At 37.8% G+C, this 18,231-nt stretch overlaps 1 protein-coding gene across 6 annotated transcripts in view; it reads right to left on the bottom strand.

The window, feature by feature from the left end:
* Positions 1-18,231, bottom strand: part of TBL1X (transducin beta like 1 X-linked) — a 197,052-nt gene that overhangs the window by 156,515 nt on the left and 22,306 nt on the right. Inside the window, exon 2 of one of the 6 annotated variants that reach the window (XM_080612226.1) lies at positions 12,570-12,692. The exons of the other annotated variants lie outside the window; for them this stretch is intronic. The gene's annotated coding sequence lies outside the window, so the exon portion shown is untranslated. The remainder of the gene's footprint in view (positions 1-12,569; positions 12,693-18,231) is intronic. 6 annotated transcript variants of the gene reach the window in all.

The raw sequence follows: 18,231 nt of genomic DNA on the forward strand, positions 1-18,231 counted from the left end.
AATATGTATTCAAATTGCTAAAATAGAAATTAAAAAAATAAAGGAAATAAAGCCACATTTTTTATTTTTAGGAAACTCAAGAAGTGAAGAAATAGCATGTCCCAACTTTCATCTCCAGTTTCATTACATGACACTGGGAAGTTCTAATATAATTGTAAAATACTGCTGTGAAATCTGTTTTCAACACCTGCTGGAAGCTTGTTCATGTACGGAGGGCAGTCTTTCACAGATCCCTCAGTGAAGCAAAAATAATTCTTCATTTACTTGCTTCTTCGTACTTCTATGATTTTCACTTTACAATGCTGGCCTAGCATACGGATGCTCTGCTTATTCTGGGGTGACAGCACTCTTTCTATATCAGAAGTAACTCCTCTTTGGGCCAACAACCCATAGGCATGACCACAAGCATCTAAACAGCAGTTGCTGTGCCAAAGCTTGCCCTACCTCACAATCTCTCTACAGCTCCAGGAGAGGTTAAGTACTCCCATACTTCTGTCAGTGAGCAAAAGGTGCTTGGCCATATGTCACCAACACCAGGGGCGAACCATGCTCCACAAAAGTTCCAGCACTTTCATTTTTCAGGGTTTCCTTGCTGTGGAAATCAAGATGGAAGAGTTTGTGCCTGCTTAGTTCCCATCTAATGCAGGTCAGGAGGGAGCTGGTATATGAACGCGGCTACCATCTCATGGCTTGGAAATACTCCTGGGTCCACTGTCTTATTGCAGGAATTTCTTTCCTTTACAGTGCATGCTTGTGTGCTCTGTTTACTTGTTTTCACTCCTGTTTCCTCCCTAAATACACAATTTTTTTTAGGTCTAAATTCTTAATCATCTCTTTCAGTTCATCACTTTGATTTCCTGTTCCTTGCCAAACGGAATGATAATTCCTGCCCAGTGCCTTTAGCTTCCATCAAAAGCATAAGTTTCAAGTAAGCATCACATTTGCTTTGCTGAAGAAATGGTTCTTTTCAGTCATCGAGTTCAATCTCTCCTGTCAGAGGCAACCACATCATATATTTACTTTCCTAAACTAAGCAGTTGCATCATTACTGATGATAAAAAGCCAAAATCTGAAATGGGAGTGATGTTAAAAAAAAAAACCCACAACAAACAGAACAAAAAAAGCCTGACATTTATTTTCAAGGTTTTAATCTAAAGATGACTGAAAACGTATTGTGGCCAAAGGCATCTGATACTAGGTCAATGAGCTATCTCCACTGTCTCCATTTTCTCCATTTCAGTGTCTCATTGTCAGTAGTAACAAAAGCTTCACTGGAAAAAAATACTGAGAAATGTCAAGAAACATCTCAGAGCAGAGACTGGCAGTTCTTTATTAATGAAGGCTGCTCACATGAGTAAATCTGTAAGGTATTCAGAAGCCAGGACAGGAGGAAAAAATACACATATATACTATGAACAGTTCCCAGTGAGAAACACCAATTAAAATTATTTCATAAATACCTTATACTCTCAGAAGCAATTATTACTGGTAAATCTCTAATTCAGTTATCAGCAGTAACAAAAAATATGCATATGCTGCATATTTTCAATGCATGAGACACACAAGTGTATTTTATAGCCCATCATATAACAAAAACAAGTATCAGCCATGTAGTTGAAAATGAACAGATTAAATAGAAATTATTTGGAATTTGTCTAGAAAAGTATTTCCCTTGCTTTTGCACAACTTTTGAGGCAATAATTTAAATATCATTAATAAAAAGCCATTATTTATCTAACAGTTATGAAATCATACTCTGAATGTAAAGTCTTTGAGACAAAATAATTCTGTTCTAGCATGGCAAATGCTTAGCAAACATCCAGAGCAACAGCAGGGCACTTCACACCCAGCAAACTTCGGAATAATATCATTCTGCTTCAGTAAGAAACTAGAAAAATTGAATATCTAACAAGCTATGCAGGATTTATTACCTTCGAGATGTTACTGTAATTTGCAAGATATAATCAGATTTTCAAGGAACAATGCTAAAATGTATTAAAGGATCCAGATCTGATTCCTTAGCAACTCCTTCCACTGAATCACAAAAACAAGATAAATCCATTTTACCAAAAATGAAAAGATGGACTAGGCAGATAGGAAACCAATCAGTTAAGTACAGACATCAGAAACTAAAGTATGAGATGGCATACAAATCCTGTGGTTGAAAGAGATAAACCTGCCAAGTAAGTTCAAAAGAATTAGAACCGACACTAAAACTAAAGCTTGAGCAGCAGCTAGTACCAGCACACAACAGGAAGACTGAAAGAGTTATGTTTCGAACATGTCTCCTCTCTGAAAATCCCCTAGCTTTACTGATTTGTGTCACTACTACATCACCGTTTTTAAAATGCCGTATTTCAGAAAATACTATGTTCCTATAAACTGGGATTTTGAGAACTGATGTTATTTGCATTGTCTGACAGTGCATTCTGAAAATAACAATATTCCAGTGCTCCTGTGAAATATCACACATACCAAGTTCAAAAGAGACCTTACATAACATCTGAAAAACAAATGCAGTACTTGCTGCAAACAAAAACAAGGGATGGCAGTATAGTTTCTGTAGCTCAAAATAAGGTAATCCTGCTCTATCAAATAGGGATAGTATTTTATGTGTCAGTAAGCAAATCAGAAGTAATACACAAATTAATTGTTAATGAAACTATTTGTGAGCCTGTTGCACTTTATTTCTTCTTGGGAGAGCATCAAGGTGAGACAGTTGCTGCTGCTAGTGGTTGCCCAAGAGGTGTTTTTCCATTATCTGAAAACCATCAAAATGAACCATCCTCCAGCCACCCCTTTTCCCACTGAGCCTTCACAGAAGGTAGGGCACACATCAGCCCACCCTCACTCCCTTTCACACATGACATAAAACTATTTATGTATGACTCCGAGAACATAAGACCAAAAATTAACACAGGAAGTTACCAACAAATTACACATGCAAAAAGATCTTTTTTGTAGTATGCTTAACCATCACAAAGTATAGAATAAAGTGCCTACCATATTCACTGTCTCACACTGTCATTGAATAACGCCCTATAATGCTTAAGGTCAAAGACATGAAAGAGTAAACAACTAAAATAGTTTATCTCAATACTGATGATCAAGTGAGATAAGGGAAGAGGAATTTAAGACAGGCCTATTAACAATTACTCAGCAAAAGGTGAAAACCATCAATGCATGCAAAAAAAGAGTGAAAAACCAGACGTTTACGTTGATACACCTGATTATACATTCAGCATTTTCTACTTCCATGTAAATACCACAGTTTTGTCACAAGCAATGAGATATTACAAGCTCAGCATTTCAGCATACCACAGGGACTAATTAAGACCTCACTACGTAATCTGTGCAATTTGCCAGTCCAAAACAGGTATCTCTATACTGGACACTTTCTTCAACTAACTTTCATGTGGAGTACCCATTTAGGAGTTTCTCTGCACACCGCTTGTTGCAGTATGATCAGGTGATATAAAGCAGCACTGAACATCAGTATTAATTATCAAAGGTTTAAAAGGCCAAAAACTGCAACAGCACTAGAGCATATACCGAAACATGAATGTGTCACAGAGTTAGTGCACTCCTCTCCAACTACCTTATTACTGGAAACAACGGCCTTCTGATTATAACGTTTAATTCAGTCTGAAGGAAAAAAATCCACCACATGCTAAGTTTTTTGTGTGGAGAGATTCCTCCCTGTACCAGAGATAATCTTTAATTCAGTTCAACATCCTGTTTTCATTACAACAAGCTTACTTCCAGCATAATCATAACAGGTAAGGATTATGTTAAATCATATTCTCAGCTGACAGCTTTGTGTTTCTTTATTTGGAGGAAGTCATGACATCACTTAAATTAACCTATCCAGCTAACATGTTTACTTTTTATATCAAAAGGCAGAATCACAATGTAAATAAAGCATTATAGAAACATGGGTCAGCAATGACCTGGCAAAGGTTAAGACAATATTTCTGGTATGAAAAACAGAGAAATGCTGTAGGTGTGAAGAAGAAATAGGGCAGGCTGACACCTTAACACTTAGGGAAATACTGTAATTGATGACAATGTAGAAAATGGACTAAAACCTTCCAGGCTACAACTTTTTCGAAAGTGAGGCAGGAAAAGAATACAGAAGAAAATCAATTTCTTAAAGAGTTTGGTTTAAAGTGCTTAAACATGTTTGTTTATGTGTGTGTGCGTGCAAGCACATATATGCTTCTGCACATATATGCATGTGTGTGAGTTTGCATGTGTGTACTGAAAATGCCACCATCTAATCATTTAAAATAGCCTGCAGAAAAATTAAAGTACCTTCCATTCTCTCAGATACGTACTTCAAAGAACAAGAGAAATAAAAGCTGATCAAAACCATCATACAGAAGTTTGAGCTTGTGTCTTTCCACTATCCCTAACAAACTAAAAAGGCAAAAGGAAAAAAAACAAAGCTTAAGTATTCACAGCACATAGGGCAAAAAATACAGAACTTCTATGTCAGACAAGATTCAGGCTAACACAGTATACCAATAAATAATGGATCTGAAGCATCATTTTCAGTGAGAGGTATTAGACACATAGCGCAGTCTTTTGCCTCAGGAGCTCGGGTGGAGACTGACTGGGCCTTTCCAACGTTTCCTCTCATGGATTTCTGCAGGAGAAAAGCATCCATGGAGGGAGCCAGCTGCGGACCTGCCTGCAAGGTCACCCAGATTGCTGTGGGCAGACACCTACACCACCACACTACAGTTCCCTGGGAAAATCCACAGTGTAGGATGGAGATGAAGGCTGAGGAGCAGAAGAGGAAGGCTGTCAACCTAGAACGACTCAGGTTAAAACACTGGGAAATATACTGGAGAGTACATGATACCATGGCTGCAGCGCAGGAGAGTGGGGAGGGAGAAGTACAAGACAGATCAATCAGTCTAAGAGAAAAATACTCCTTCACACACACGCCCCAAATAACTTTCTTTTGTGACAACTCTTCTAATCAGACTCTGTCAGGCTGCGTGATCACTAGGGCTTGTGTGCTAAAGTCATCAAGAAGATAGCTACAAGGATGTCCCTTTTGGTGCCAGCCAAAGCTGTAGCAACAGCAGGTAACGTGAAAACACAAACCAAGAACATACCACCTCCCATCCATCTCCTATAGCCAAGTCAAATTTCTAAGGCCTATAGAGCTAACTGGGAATTTGCAACTGCAAAATGGACATATTATTCGCCTTCTGACCTGGAAAGTTCCTGGCAATTCCCTCACAGTCCCAACCAAAAGGAGGGAGGCACTTGCACACAACTCCCCAGCCTCTAAAGTAACCAGTTTTATTTCTAAAACCTGCTAGCACTTCAAAGCCTGCAAGTCTTGAATGATGCAGAAAAAAGTGCAGAGCAGGAGGGAGGAAGGCACAGTGACCACTGTGTTTTCTCCATTCACTACCCCAGTCCTCATATAGCTGGGGTTAGGTTTCCTTCTCTCCTTAAGTGCACAGAAGACCTACAGTGGCATGTAAAATAGGATTAGACTGGATTACAGTAACCTAAACCTGAAGCACAAGAAAGCAGTCTGGATTACCCAAACTCAAACTACTTCATCTCATGCACGTCTTCCTCTTCGGTCTACAAATTCTGCCTGAATTTACAAGGCTTGCCTAAATTTGCATTGATAGAGCTGGGGAGGCTAGCGCACCCTTCACCCAAGACCAGAGATCAAACTCTATGCGGTCCAGCGACTCCCATGCCTGGTCCTCTGTGGCCTCTTCTGCAGTAGGTGAGCTCTTCACGGATCACTCTTTGGAGGTATTTAATGCTTCTCTGAAGCAGCAAAAAATAGCCTTGCCATGTACATGAGTTACGTTGAGCATATTTGTGAGGGATAAGCAAATAAATTTTTAGATGATGTGACACCTACAAGGGAAGGGAGCTGACCATGTTATCTGGATAGAAATAAATGCTGTTATTAACCTTATAATTGGAATAGGACAGTCCAAGTGACTAAATTATATTCTGAAGTTTATCTCTGAGGATAAAAAAGAATGGGGGGTGCTAATAATTTTTAAAAGTCACTTGCAGATCTTTGATCACCAATTTGATATCCCTTGACAAAATCATATCAAAATTTAATTTATTGTTTACATTAGGTGTAGATCAGTTAACTGCTTGGGTTTGATCAGGCAACTTCCACTATGGGAGGTCTCCTCTGGAATTTATCATGGGTCAATACAAGTATTATTGCCAAATTCCTCTACAACATTATCACTAGTGACTTGTATCAGAATCTTTCTTGGATTCCCTTTAAAGCAGAAAGCTGCAATTGAGCTTATTTTCTATTTTATCTTCCAGAAAGCTGATGCAGCATTTTTTTTTCTGAATAAAAAGTTCTTAACTATGGAAGTGAGACATTAGATTTTAGAGTAGCAAGGGAATAAAATTGTACTGTCCACATACTCCTCCAACCTGCAAATCTGTTCTATTAACTGCATGAGAAAAACCTTACAGAATGAGTAGAGAAACAAAACTGCATTATCAGTTAATAGACACTGCCTGGTCTCACAGAGCACTTCCTATTGAAGGCGAGTATTAAAAAAAACCCCTTTGTAGTCTTAACAAATAGTCGAGACCACTGTAATATTTGGGAAGTATCTTCATTTGTTTTCACTGAGATTTTTTGGTTTTGTCCTACTTTCACTGAGATAGCCTGTTGTTAAATTGTCCACCAAAAAAAGGAGAACAGAGTTAAACAGGTGGCACAAACGGCACATAACTAGAACTTAGCATCGATAAATGGCCTCCCAAGGATGCAGGAAAACAGTTTATGTGAATCATCCCATTTTTTTATCAAAACATGATACTAGATGATCTTAAGGTCCTTTCCAACTCTTAACTATTCTATGATCCACAGCTTTTCTACAGAGGGGAAGGTGTGTTGCCTCCATTTTCACTGGAGCTGGGAAGCTCACTATTGCCTACCTAATGAAACACAGTTCCAGATTCAGCAGAAGTTGTTGGAAGTTTCTGGATTTCCAGGGCCGCAGTCTTCACAGTGGCAATGTTGTCTGGGCTGTTGTTGTTTGTTTTTTTTTTTAAGATAGTTATTTCTCATTCAGTTGTGGTAACATTGTGCCATACAACTTTGCAGACTCACTTCTGTAGAGTTTTAAATAGGATTTACAAAACACACTGTAGAATATCCTAACAAAGCCTGCAACTTCCAAAGTCACCATAGTGGCTCCTGCCATCCAATACAAACATGACACTGTATCTCCGTGGCCACCTCACAGCCTGTGTGAAGTCACAGCACATGTTGTACCAACCTGGTCTCTGGCAACGCACCTCTCCGCACACGGCTGTCTCAGGCAGCACAAATGCATGCATTACAAACCCACAGGGCTAGGGCCATGTACAGTAGAGTGCTCCCAAGCAGGACTAATTAAGTGTAAGTCTTACTGATTTTACTTAAGGAACAAAAAATCTGTGGTAATTTTTGGTTTTGTTTTTCACACCAGTATTTGCATAACTGTTAAGATTACAGAACAGCACCAGCAGTTGCAAAACTTATTCTCATACAGGAATATTATTAAGAAGTTGAATTGTGAACATTATCTTAACACGTATTAATACATTCCTGCTGCATTCCCACTCCTGTGAAAATCTCTTCCATCACCATGCAAGTTTTCATAGGCCCTAAATATTTCCTTTTTCAATTGAGTTTCACCCATATGCTCCCTCACAAAATGATATTTATCTACCTTTCCCAGTGAACTAGTAACTGGGAGAAGATGTGGGGGCTCAAAATTTTGTAAGATCAGCTTGGACTAGAAACAAGATATTTGTTTTATCAAATGATCTTATCTTTAGTCCAACAGATAAGATAAATGAGGAGTTTCTATTAGACTGACAGATTTTATAAATTTCATCAGCTTGTGTGAGTTAAATGTATTTGGCTAAAACAGTCAATACAGATCCAAATGCCTAAAAATTTTAGGTAGCACTGCTATAGAGTGCTGATTTCAGAAAATGCATAGAATATTTCTAAGCACCCTGCTTCTGAAAGGCTTTTCTTCTTAAAACAAAAAACCCACAAAACAAAAACAAAACAACACACCAGCAACTAAACAACAAACACCACACCACAACCACCCACAAAAGATAACTGACACAAATACTATTTGCTGGTTTTTCCAGGTATTTCTGAAGTCATATGTGTTTCTATCTTGATTTGGCTGGAGCTGAAAACCCCACTGTAACTCTGAAGCATACCTATCAATCTAAAAAGTAACTGACTGATCATTCTAAAGGTAGAAGGAGCAGATCAGGTTTCTTTCCTATTTTAATCAAAGTGAAATGCAATTCTCAACAGCAGTGAACAAACCAACCATATGTAAAAAAAATGAGGTAGCACACTAAAAGACATCTTTACCATTAAGCATGTGCATGCGTCTTTCCCTTGCAGTGCTAACTCTATTCAAAAGCCAGAAAAACCTGACTTAAAAAATAGCCTCTTTTTTGTATGAACACACTTCAGTTTTCTCCTAACCCCCTTTGACTTTTGAACTACTCCTGTGTGTCTGTAACACACACAGCAGTTACAGGGCTGCCATTTTACAGAGTGCAGTAACCTTGCTCCCTGCTGCAGCTCTCTGGCTATGCAGCAGAGCTCCCTGTTATTCCCTGAATTTCTCACTAGGTATCTGTTCTGCCAACCTTGCATTTCCTTGCACCTCAGATCAGCAGCTAACTGCACCCGCATGCATCTCTCTCCTGTGGCAAAGCCTATTCAATCCCCTTTTTTTCAGACCAAGGACAGATGGAACAAGGTCAACTTCTCCTCCTTTCTAGATGTGGAAGATGGGGGTGAGGCATAACAAAGGTCCCAGGCTTGTTTATCTACTCTCGTATGCCTGCAATCATGCTGAGGTAAGGATCAGATAGTTAGAGGAAAATGTAGCAGAAATGAAGGTACTTATTTTTCATAAGAAAGAAAAAGAGTAAGAACTCCATTTTCCCAAGTAACTTAGATTGACTGTTCTCCCTCTAGTCAATGAATAAATGGGACATAATAGCTAAATCACAGGCACGTTCACTCTCCATCTGTAGGGATGGCTGAAATTCACAGAAGCCTGGAGCATCTTGTATGCTTGTATATCAGCAGTAATACTGCTGGCTTTTGCAAAGAAGCAACACTGGATAATTCCCCAAGAAGGTTAAGACTGATTTCCATGCATGACATTTTAGTGTGCTTAGCATTTTACTCAATTCATTTCTGCATTCATAGATTGCAAACAACTTGATATAAGAATACTTTTTTCTGGTGTGGTAGTATGTCTTCACTCAAAAAATCCATTTGTGAAAAGACTGCAAAATAGATGATCCCCCAGACAGCTGCACACAACCACATGTAGCAGCCATTTTACAGGTAAATAGAAAGATTGGAAAGATCAAGTTCTTCAGGAGCACTTAAACTTGTTTGCCAGTGACACTTCAGCACTCAGAGATGCCATAGTGCTGAAAGTGCAGTACTTCACTTCAGCCTTTATTACTGTTCCTATGCAAGGATGAATGTATGAAATGTTATTCGCCATTTTGGGATTAATGGATCTAGAGTATAGGAAGCTTTAGGCTTCAGTAATAGCCAGGCTCTGATGACCTGTGTTATGTAACACTTAATAATGCTTTCAAATTTAAAAATGAGCTTTGCATGTCGTAACTATGGAAATTTTATACATTGCTATGATCATATAGATTTTTATGATATTAATTCAAATTACTTTTTAAAGCAGTAGCCAGTACACTACCACCTGACTTTATATTCAGTTGTACATCACTGATGTGTTCAGGAATAAGGATACATCTGAGACTTCATTTTGGACTAGGGAGAGAAATGGAAACTGCAGCAAGCAGAAGTTAACACAGTGTGGCAATGGCAAAGTGCTGTAATTTTTTAATAAGTTCTCCGGTTGTATTAGCTTTCTGTGCTTTAAGGGGACCACCTGCTAGAAGGAGCTGACAAATCTCTGAAGAAGCAGGAATAATTTTACTAGTGATTCCTGATAACTGAACTGTACCTATATAGCCCAGCAAGGACGAATAGCCTAAAGCCGCTTCCAGAATTAATATGGTTCACTGTTCAATCTACTGGGCACAGATAATAGCGTGCATGAGACTAGACAAACAAAATTAGAAGTCAGATTTTCTTTTTTTTTTTTAAGTGCTGCCTACAGCGATAACATCCACAGCTGTGGGAAAGCTAAGCACGTAATACTAAACAATCCATTTTTCTCTGTAATGCATTTTAATATGAGGGACACACAGAAATCACAAGACAGCTTTACTTCCTTGAGAATACTTGTCTACAGCACACAAACATACCAAGAGGCTCCACGGTGTCTCAGTCCATAATGGAAGCAGACAGGTTTTAGGAAAAGGTAGAAAGAAGGATGGTATGTGATACCTTTTGCTGCCAGGAATATTTTTTTTTTTAATTGTTATTTCTGGTATCAATGCAAAGTAGTTATTCAACACCCATAAAATTAAAAATCTTTTTTCTGGTATAACAATTGTAAGTACACCTGGTTAGAAATTTTGACAGAAGAATATTTTCCATTAATATATAAAACCCATTTATTTTCCTATGTACTGATGGATTATAATACTGCATTGATTTGACATGCATATATTACAAAACATACTGTATTTTTAATAATTTACTTTAATATTATAAACGCTTCATCTTGTAGAAATGGCCCAACCAAAGTAAAGACATGATCATTGAGACTGACAACTTGAATGAAAATGAAGCATTTTGGTTGTCTCATTTTTACTGTTGAATTTTAAAATACCAGCTTTACATTTCAATTCATAATAATAGAAAACAAAACCCCCAAAAGAAAATGTTAGCACTCCCCCAAGGTCAGTCTGACTGAATTTGTTTGGGGAAAAAAAACCAAACCAAACCAACCAAACAAAAAACCCCACAAACAAACAAACAAAAAACAAAACAAACACACACACACAAAAAACCAAACAACTGAATTCTAAAATAAGGGCTGGGAGGAAGGCATTACTGACCCTGGCCCCATCCCTGATCCTCTAAAAACATAAGGGTGGGAAGGATGTCACTAGATAACTTTCTATGTACTAAATAATGATTTAATCTCCAAGCACCTTGAAATGTAGGATAGATGTCTTCAAGAAAATAATATGGCTAAAAATGGGATTTGTTTCATCTATGAGGATAGCCAGCTGTCAGGGGCAAAATTAGATTAACACAAGTTTTGACCCAGAAAACACCAAGATGAAAAATGGGAGAGAAAGTATACCAAAAGGAAAGATGGCAACAATTGTATACAATGTGCTATCATTGGGTCCTGCCATTTTCTTCACATACTGCTATAAATCACAGGAGAGTTGAGAAGGTATCTCGCCCTCCCTTCCCCCAGGTACATGTCACAGAAGGATGCAGACCAAAAGAGGCAGGTTAGTGCTGAACAGAAGTAGGATAGAAGCTAACTGTCAATATTAAAATATACCTGCACCTGAGAAGTTTTGTTTCAAAATAGATACAACATCTAATTACTTAGATCAAACTCTGCAGTGGTCTGAGAATATAAAAAAGGGGGAAAAAAACAAACAGATTCCTTTCCAGATTCCGTCCCTCCCCCCCATCATCAAATAATGATACAGACCCCATGGCACCTCCCTGGTTTCATAAATCACTCCATCTAAAAAACTGTGACTTTTTGCTTGTATTGTTCACGTGTTAAAAAACATACTCCTGAGTAGGTGAAAAAAAAGGTGCACCATATTAATTCAGACGTATTACACAACAGAATAAGGCATTTTAGAACAGACTTGTGCAACCACAGCAATAAATGTATTCACACGTTCCACCTCTATAACCTGTTACATTAACGAACAGTGACTTTTGTGACAAGTACACAGCATACGCACCATTTAGAGTAAAATTCACTCAAGTTTTAAAGAACTTCTACACACCCAATCACCACCATCTATGCATGAGTCGAGTGAGAAAATTTTCCCTGTTGATCACAGCAGACAACATTCCTGTACAGTTTATATTAAACATCTGGTTTTTAACGTAACAACATCGAGAAAAGGAAAAACGAAGCCCTGTTTCACCTGGATAAAGTTAGAAAAGCTCTGAGCTATTACATGATTCTGACATAGTAGCTAAGTTAGTTCAGGTTTAATCAGCCACAACTTGTATATCAAGCTGCAGGGCTGAACCCACAAACTTCAGCACTGAACTGGATCATTTGCCAAACACTTTCAGAAACATGTGATCTCAATATTCCTATAACTAGAAAGACTATTACCATTTGTAGTTTACTTGGAACTTTTTTGCTTGGTTGTTAAGAGTTCAGAAGAGGCTGAAGGCAGGACTTGGCGTTATTTGTTGGGTGGTATTCTAAACAATTCTGGTTTTACAGCTCTAGCAACACTGAAGTTTCAGGAGTTTATGTATACGCACAGAGCATTGGGATTAATGGGTTTAATTTCTTGTCGTGCATCTGTTGGGACAGAGGAAGGCTTGAGGGTTTTGACATTAAAAGACTGACCTAATTAAAGCTGATTCACTCTTCCCAGGTATGGAGTAGCCAAGTTTTGAAGCACCACACCCCATCATATCATGAGGGTGGAAGCAGACTGGATCCTTGGAACATCTGCTGACAAGTTTATACCTGAAAAATAATTCAGTTGACATAGGATAGCAAGTACTCAGATATCCTTGAGAAAATTCAAATCGAGAAGGATTAGTCGAACTCTGTTTAGATAAAATGTATATATATTTATGTACCAATATGAAAATTGCTTATATACAAACTTTCAGGTCTTCTTTCCACTCCTTGTTCCTTTGTTTCCAGTCTTTCTCCCCCCTCTCTGCTTCTCAGTTTCACTTATATTTTTCCTGGTTTATGTAACCATAAGCACTTTGCTTGAAAACACCATATAGTATACAGCATTAATTATTTAGTTCAGTATTTGCCTCCTGCTACTTATATAGGAAAAGACAGTGCAAAATGAACATTTGTGCAAAATCTACAATGATAATTTAGAAGCTGTATTACTTTTTCTGCAATATATATTTTAATGGTTAAGAAACAGCAATAAAACTTTCTTCCAACATCAGCATATGGCACTTCATACATAAAAAAGAAATATTTTTATTTCCACAGAAATAACATATATATTTATATATACATATATATATGCACACTGGGTGATATACTGATTGCATTATAAACAAGACGAGACATTTTTAAAAGTTAAGAGCTGAACTATTTGCTCTTCTTTTGAGTGTATTCCCAATGTGTTTCACTCTGACCACACATTTCTTGAATCCACAGTTGTCCTGGGTTCAGCTTCCTCTATAATCTGTCATAGTCCATATAGTTACCTGCTTGATTTTTTCCAAATCAGCTATATGTGGGTATGTCATTGGATTATTAAATAAAGTTAATATATTTTTATTACGTATGCTACTGCTCGCTTTTTCTTGTTATCAGATAATTACCAAATCCCCTTGCTTTCACTTCTAGCTTAATTTCCTCTGAATTTCAGTTTTAGGATCACAGGTACTAACACAATCCCTCATGACCACAGCTCACATAACAAACATAAATTTTCTTTACGCAAAACCCAGAACACTTCATTACCCAGAATTTGGAAAATTCATAGAACCATTTCAATGGGCAACACAATTAAAAAATACCCTTACCCTGAGATTTCTGTAAATGTACTCTATAAAAAAATCCAGAGGCAGAACTAAAGCATGTGACTTTATCCCAGTTTCTCCATCTATAAAATCAGGTAATTATATTTAACTACTTAGCTGAATACTCTTAAGACCTTATTATATATAAAATTTGTGAAGCTTTTAAAACTGTCAAGACATGACAGAACTAGAATCAGAATAGAGGTGCTCCATTATTCTCCCAGTTAGAATTAAACACCAGAAGTTCAGAGATTTATACATTATGAAGGCTCAAAGAGAATACCTTTTAGCTTGCTGTTAAGCTCAGTACCTTAAACTCAAAGAACCTTTTTATTTAAGGCTTGTTTCCACCCTTTAATCATTCTTGTGACTTTTCTTTGAACCTTCATCTATCTTCTTCTTCACTTATGGACACCAGAACTAAAGAAAACAATAAAGCCTTAGTCCTCCCAGTGCCAGAGTACCATCTGCCTTCTCATTCCCAAACTTTCTAGCTCATATACCCAAAGATCATGTCAGCCCTTTGGCTGCAGATGTTTCACGCAGGATGGAGTCTCTTGCTCTAAAAAGAAGTCCTATGTCTTTGTCTCTCAGAGCACAATGTTATATTTGCTATATTAAAGCAACAATCTCACTTTGCCCAGTTTGACAAGCACAGTCACCTAGCAACTTGCTCTCTTCATTATTGTTTTCTTACTCTTTGAATCACCTATAACCTGTGATTATTTTTACCAGGGCACAGGTGAAAAAAAGTTCAAGCGTGGAGGACTGGCAACCCACTAGTATACACAGATACTCAAGGACCTCAAACATAACTGTATTCATCTTCTTTTAGGTCTGATTCAGCTAATGTGTGTCCTTCTGACTGTGCAGCATTCTTGTTTCTTCAGGAAAACGCCAAATAGTGCCAAGGGATTGGCCTCATATAAGTCTAAATGTATATTTTTACACTACTGCTGTGTCAACAGCTCGAAGTATAAGCACCTTGAAAACACGGCAATGGTAGCAGTGTAACAAGACCTATTTTTAACAAACTCATGATGACAAGTATTAGTGACATGGGATTCTCCTTTGTCCTTTATTAACCAAGTCCTACACCAGTTATCCCATCATTCTACCTGGATCAGTATATGGGCTATAACTACCTTAGTCACCTGGTCTACAACGGTTTCCACCGTCTTCCTGCAATGCCCAGACTTTTGTAAAGCTACAGTGAAGGTCCAGCATTAACTTCGTTGCCAGCTTTTTTGGGATTAAACTACCTTCAGCGTTAAGAAAAAAGAAAAAAGCCATGCTGAGAACTGGACTTCCATCCATGTACCCAGTGTTCTGTGCTATATACCTCTGAGAGGCAACAACAGCTTTATTTCGCATTATTCTACATTTTAAACAAAATATACCGTTTCTATACCAACGACCAAACTGCTCTCAAGTAGGAAAATAAATACATAACTAACAATATATGCTTTTCCTTCTCACCCAAACACTTTAGTCTATATAACCAAAGCTACTTTAGCAGAAAGTCCTACTACTGCATGAAACTAAAAATTGCAACACTGATATTCTTCTCATTGCAGGCTTGGTTCATTTCTTTTATACACATATGATCACAACACAGGCCAATAAAAATGTTAACTGGACAAACAGAAGGAGATGCTGTAGTTTGTTTGTAAAACTATAAAAAAAAACCACAACAAAAAAAAAACAACCCACAAACCAAACAACCCAGCAGTGTTTCTGATCATGGAATATGTATGCCAAAATACAGATAGAAAACTGTTTAAAATACATACAAGGAAACACAAGAGAGGACTAGGCTGTTACCTCTTCATCTGAATTACTGGAGGTGTCATAAAAAAAGGGGCAGAAAATTCACCTTTTCTGTGATGTTCAGCTTATCTGAGAAATGAAAGTTCAGATGGATCAGCCTTGACATCCAAAGTAGCCAATCTTCTGTGCTGGCAAGCATCAACATTTTAAAAATGAGGAGGGGAAAAAAAAAACATAGTAATCTCAAAACAAATATTGATCAATCTTGTCAAGCTGATGCTGAGCCAATTATCTACTTGGTCTCAGAAATGTGTATGTCAAAATGCTCTGCTTCTGAGGGTTCTCTTGGATCTGTATTTTGCAGATCATCAGGAGTTTTGTTTTATTAGTGAGCGGGTTTAGTTGCTGGGAACTGGGATGGAGGGTAAGAGAAGAGAGAATGGGGAGATTTCATGCCTGTAAAAGAGCAATTGAAGATCAAACTAAAGCTCATTTAAAGACTTCCAGTAAGAAACTGTGACCAAGATTTAAAACACACTAAAGAAGCAGCTTCATCTTGAACTTTGGGAGCAGCTGTGCTCTCATTCCCCTTCCCCCAACACAGGAAACAGACCTAGAAACAAAAATAAGACAGGAATGCTCCTGTGCAAGCTAATGTTGTTGGCTTCTTAAACATCCACTACTCTTGTGCCAAAAAAAATGAAACCTAGGAGGATTTAACACTTCAAAGGATAGTGGGAGACTGCTTTAAACATAGAATTTTCTACCAGAGACAGATAGTCTTTCATTTTGTAAACAAGCTGGAAAAATGTTATCATGAGTACATGTCAAGACAGACTTCATTTATATCCCTGTACTACTTATGCACAAATACACTACTGCATATTACACTTTTACCTATTTTAGACTACAATTAATGTTGTAGCAATGTTATCTCCCATATCAGGGGAAAAAAAAAAAAAAAGCAGCAGTTGAATCTTCTGATACCTTCCAAAATGTTCTATTACAATACAGAGTTTGAAAGCTTAACACTACAGAGAAATGTTTGACAAAGAAGTTCTCTCCTTATTAAGCAATGATACCTAGCTATATGTTCAAGGAGAATGTGAGTAACATCTTGCCAAAGGAATGTAGGGCCACGTATGCTACTCACAGTATTCCCAACTACAAATTATAGTTATGCTTTCACTTGTGCTATGAAGGACTTGGCCTTTGTTCAGAGTATTATATATTCTGAAAAAAGGCAAGTGGTAGGCTAAGTTCTCAGCCTAACTTTCAGAAAAACAAACAGCAAACTATCTAATTTTGACAAGCACAAACCATCTCTGTGGCTTGCTCTGCTTCACTCACAAAAAACAACGAATGTTTTCAAAACTTAATATTTTGCAGGCTAATGGAAACTCTACATAATGCATTCTCCCTCATAAAGTTAAAATGTCAACGCAGATGGGACGGAGATCTTGATACGGAGAGAAAGCAAACGTTATCTTTTCAAAATCTCCAGCCGAATAAACATGATGTGGAGGATGGGATGAGCACGGTTACGAAGGGAAAAAGGAGGGGAAAAATAATCTTGCTTATTTTAGAAGAGTGTCTGCATCTCTGAGTGCAGCACCCCCAGCCATACCTCTCTCAACAGTGCTCAATGTTTTATTAAAATAGTTTCGTGATCGCTCCTCATGCTGCTAGTGTCCTCCCTGTGGTAGAATATGAAAAACAGAAAAACAAGAGCTGATGCGACTGTTAACAGCTACATTTCACTCTCACTTAAAACCTAGCAAGTACTGTCAGATTAGTCCTCAGTCACAACAAATTCTAACTCCGGTAGTTTCCTTTTATTAAAGAGTATGTTTGATCTTTTCTTTGTGCACTGAAAGTTCAGGGCCATGCAGCACTTGTGCCTTCAGCACCTGTTAATAATTCCTCAGAGGAACGGATAGAGAGCAAAAGCAGGTGAAGGGAGGCTTTTAAGTTTTAACCATTGCATCCATGGATCACATCCCATCCAACCACACAGTGCAGTCACTTAAAGCACCATTTCTTCACTGCTGTACCTAACAAGAGGGAAACAAGTTGCTGTGGGTGTAGCATTTCAAAAGGGGTACAAAGTAATGTAAATCACTTTTCAGTTTCAAGGAATTTGATTCTAAATACAGGTAATTAAAACCGAGCACAATGAGGAAACAAAAGCAAGTACTAGTCACACCCTGGATGTGTCAGTGGAGGGAAGATCATGATAACAGCTGACAAGCTTAATCCTGGACAACCAATTTTTCTCTTCCAGTTACCAACATAATCCCTTGTCTCCAGAATAAAAGTCTGGCAATTTTTTTGCAGGAAGATCTTCATGCTTTCAGAACACACTGCTTATTATACTTCAAATGGAACAAAAATGCTGAACCATCCACTATATTGCCATTTCACAAACCCTTTCTCCCTCCAACTCTGAGTACAGTCATATATTTACATCTATTACATTTTCTGTATGGAATCACTGCTAAGAAAAAGCACCTCATTACTAGAGAGGTGTTTTATAATCCAGTATAACATGAATCAAACCACTTGATACTTGCTGGCTTAAAAGCAAGGAGACAGGTAAATGGACCAAGTTTAAACAGATTACAACTGAATTAAAATCAAAATCACACACAACAGCACTTCTCGCAGAACAGGCCCATCTAAACAGGTGGCACTAAGTTATCACACTGTTTTTACATTGTCATCATTACTAGAGC

This window comes from Psittacula echo (assembly GCF_963264785.1).
Source record: "Psittacula echo genome assembly, chromosome: 3".
NCBI classification, from domain to species: Eukaryota; Metazoa; Chordata; class Aves; order Psittaciformes; family Psittacidae; genus Psittacula; species Psittacula echo.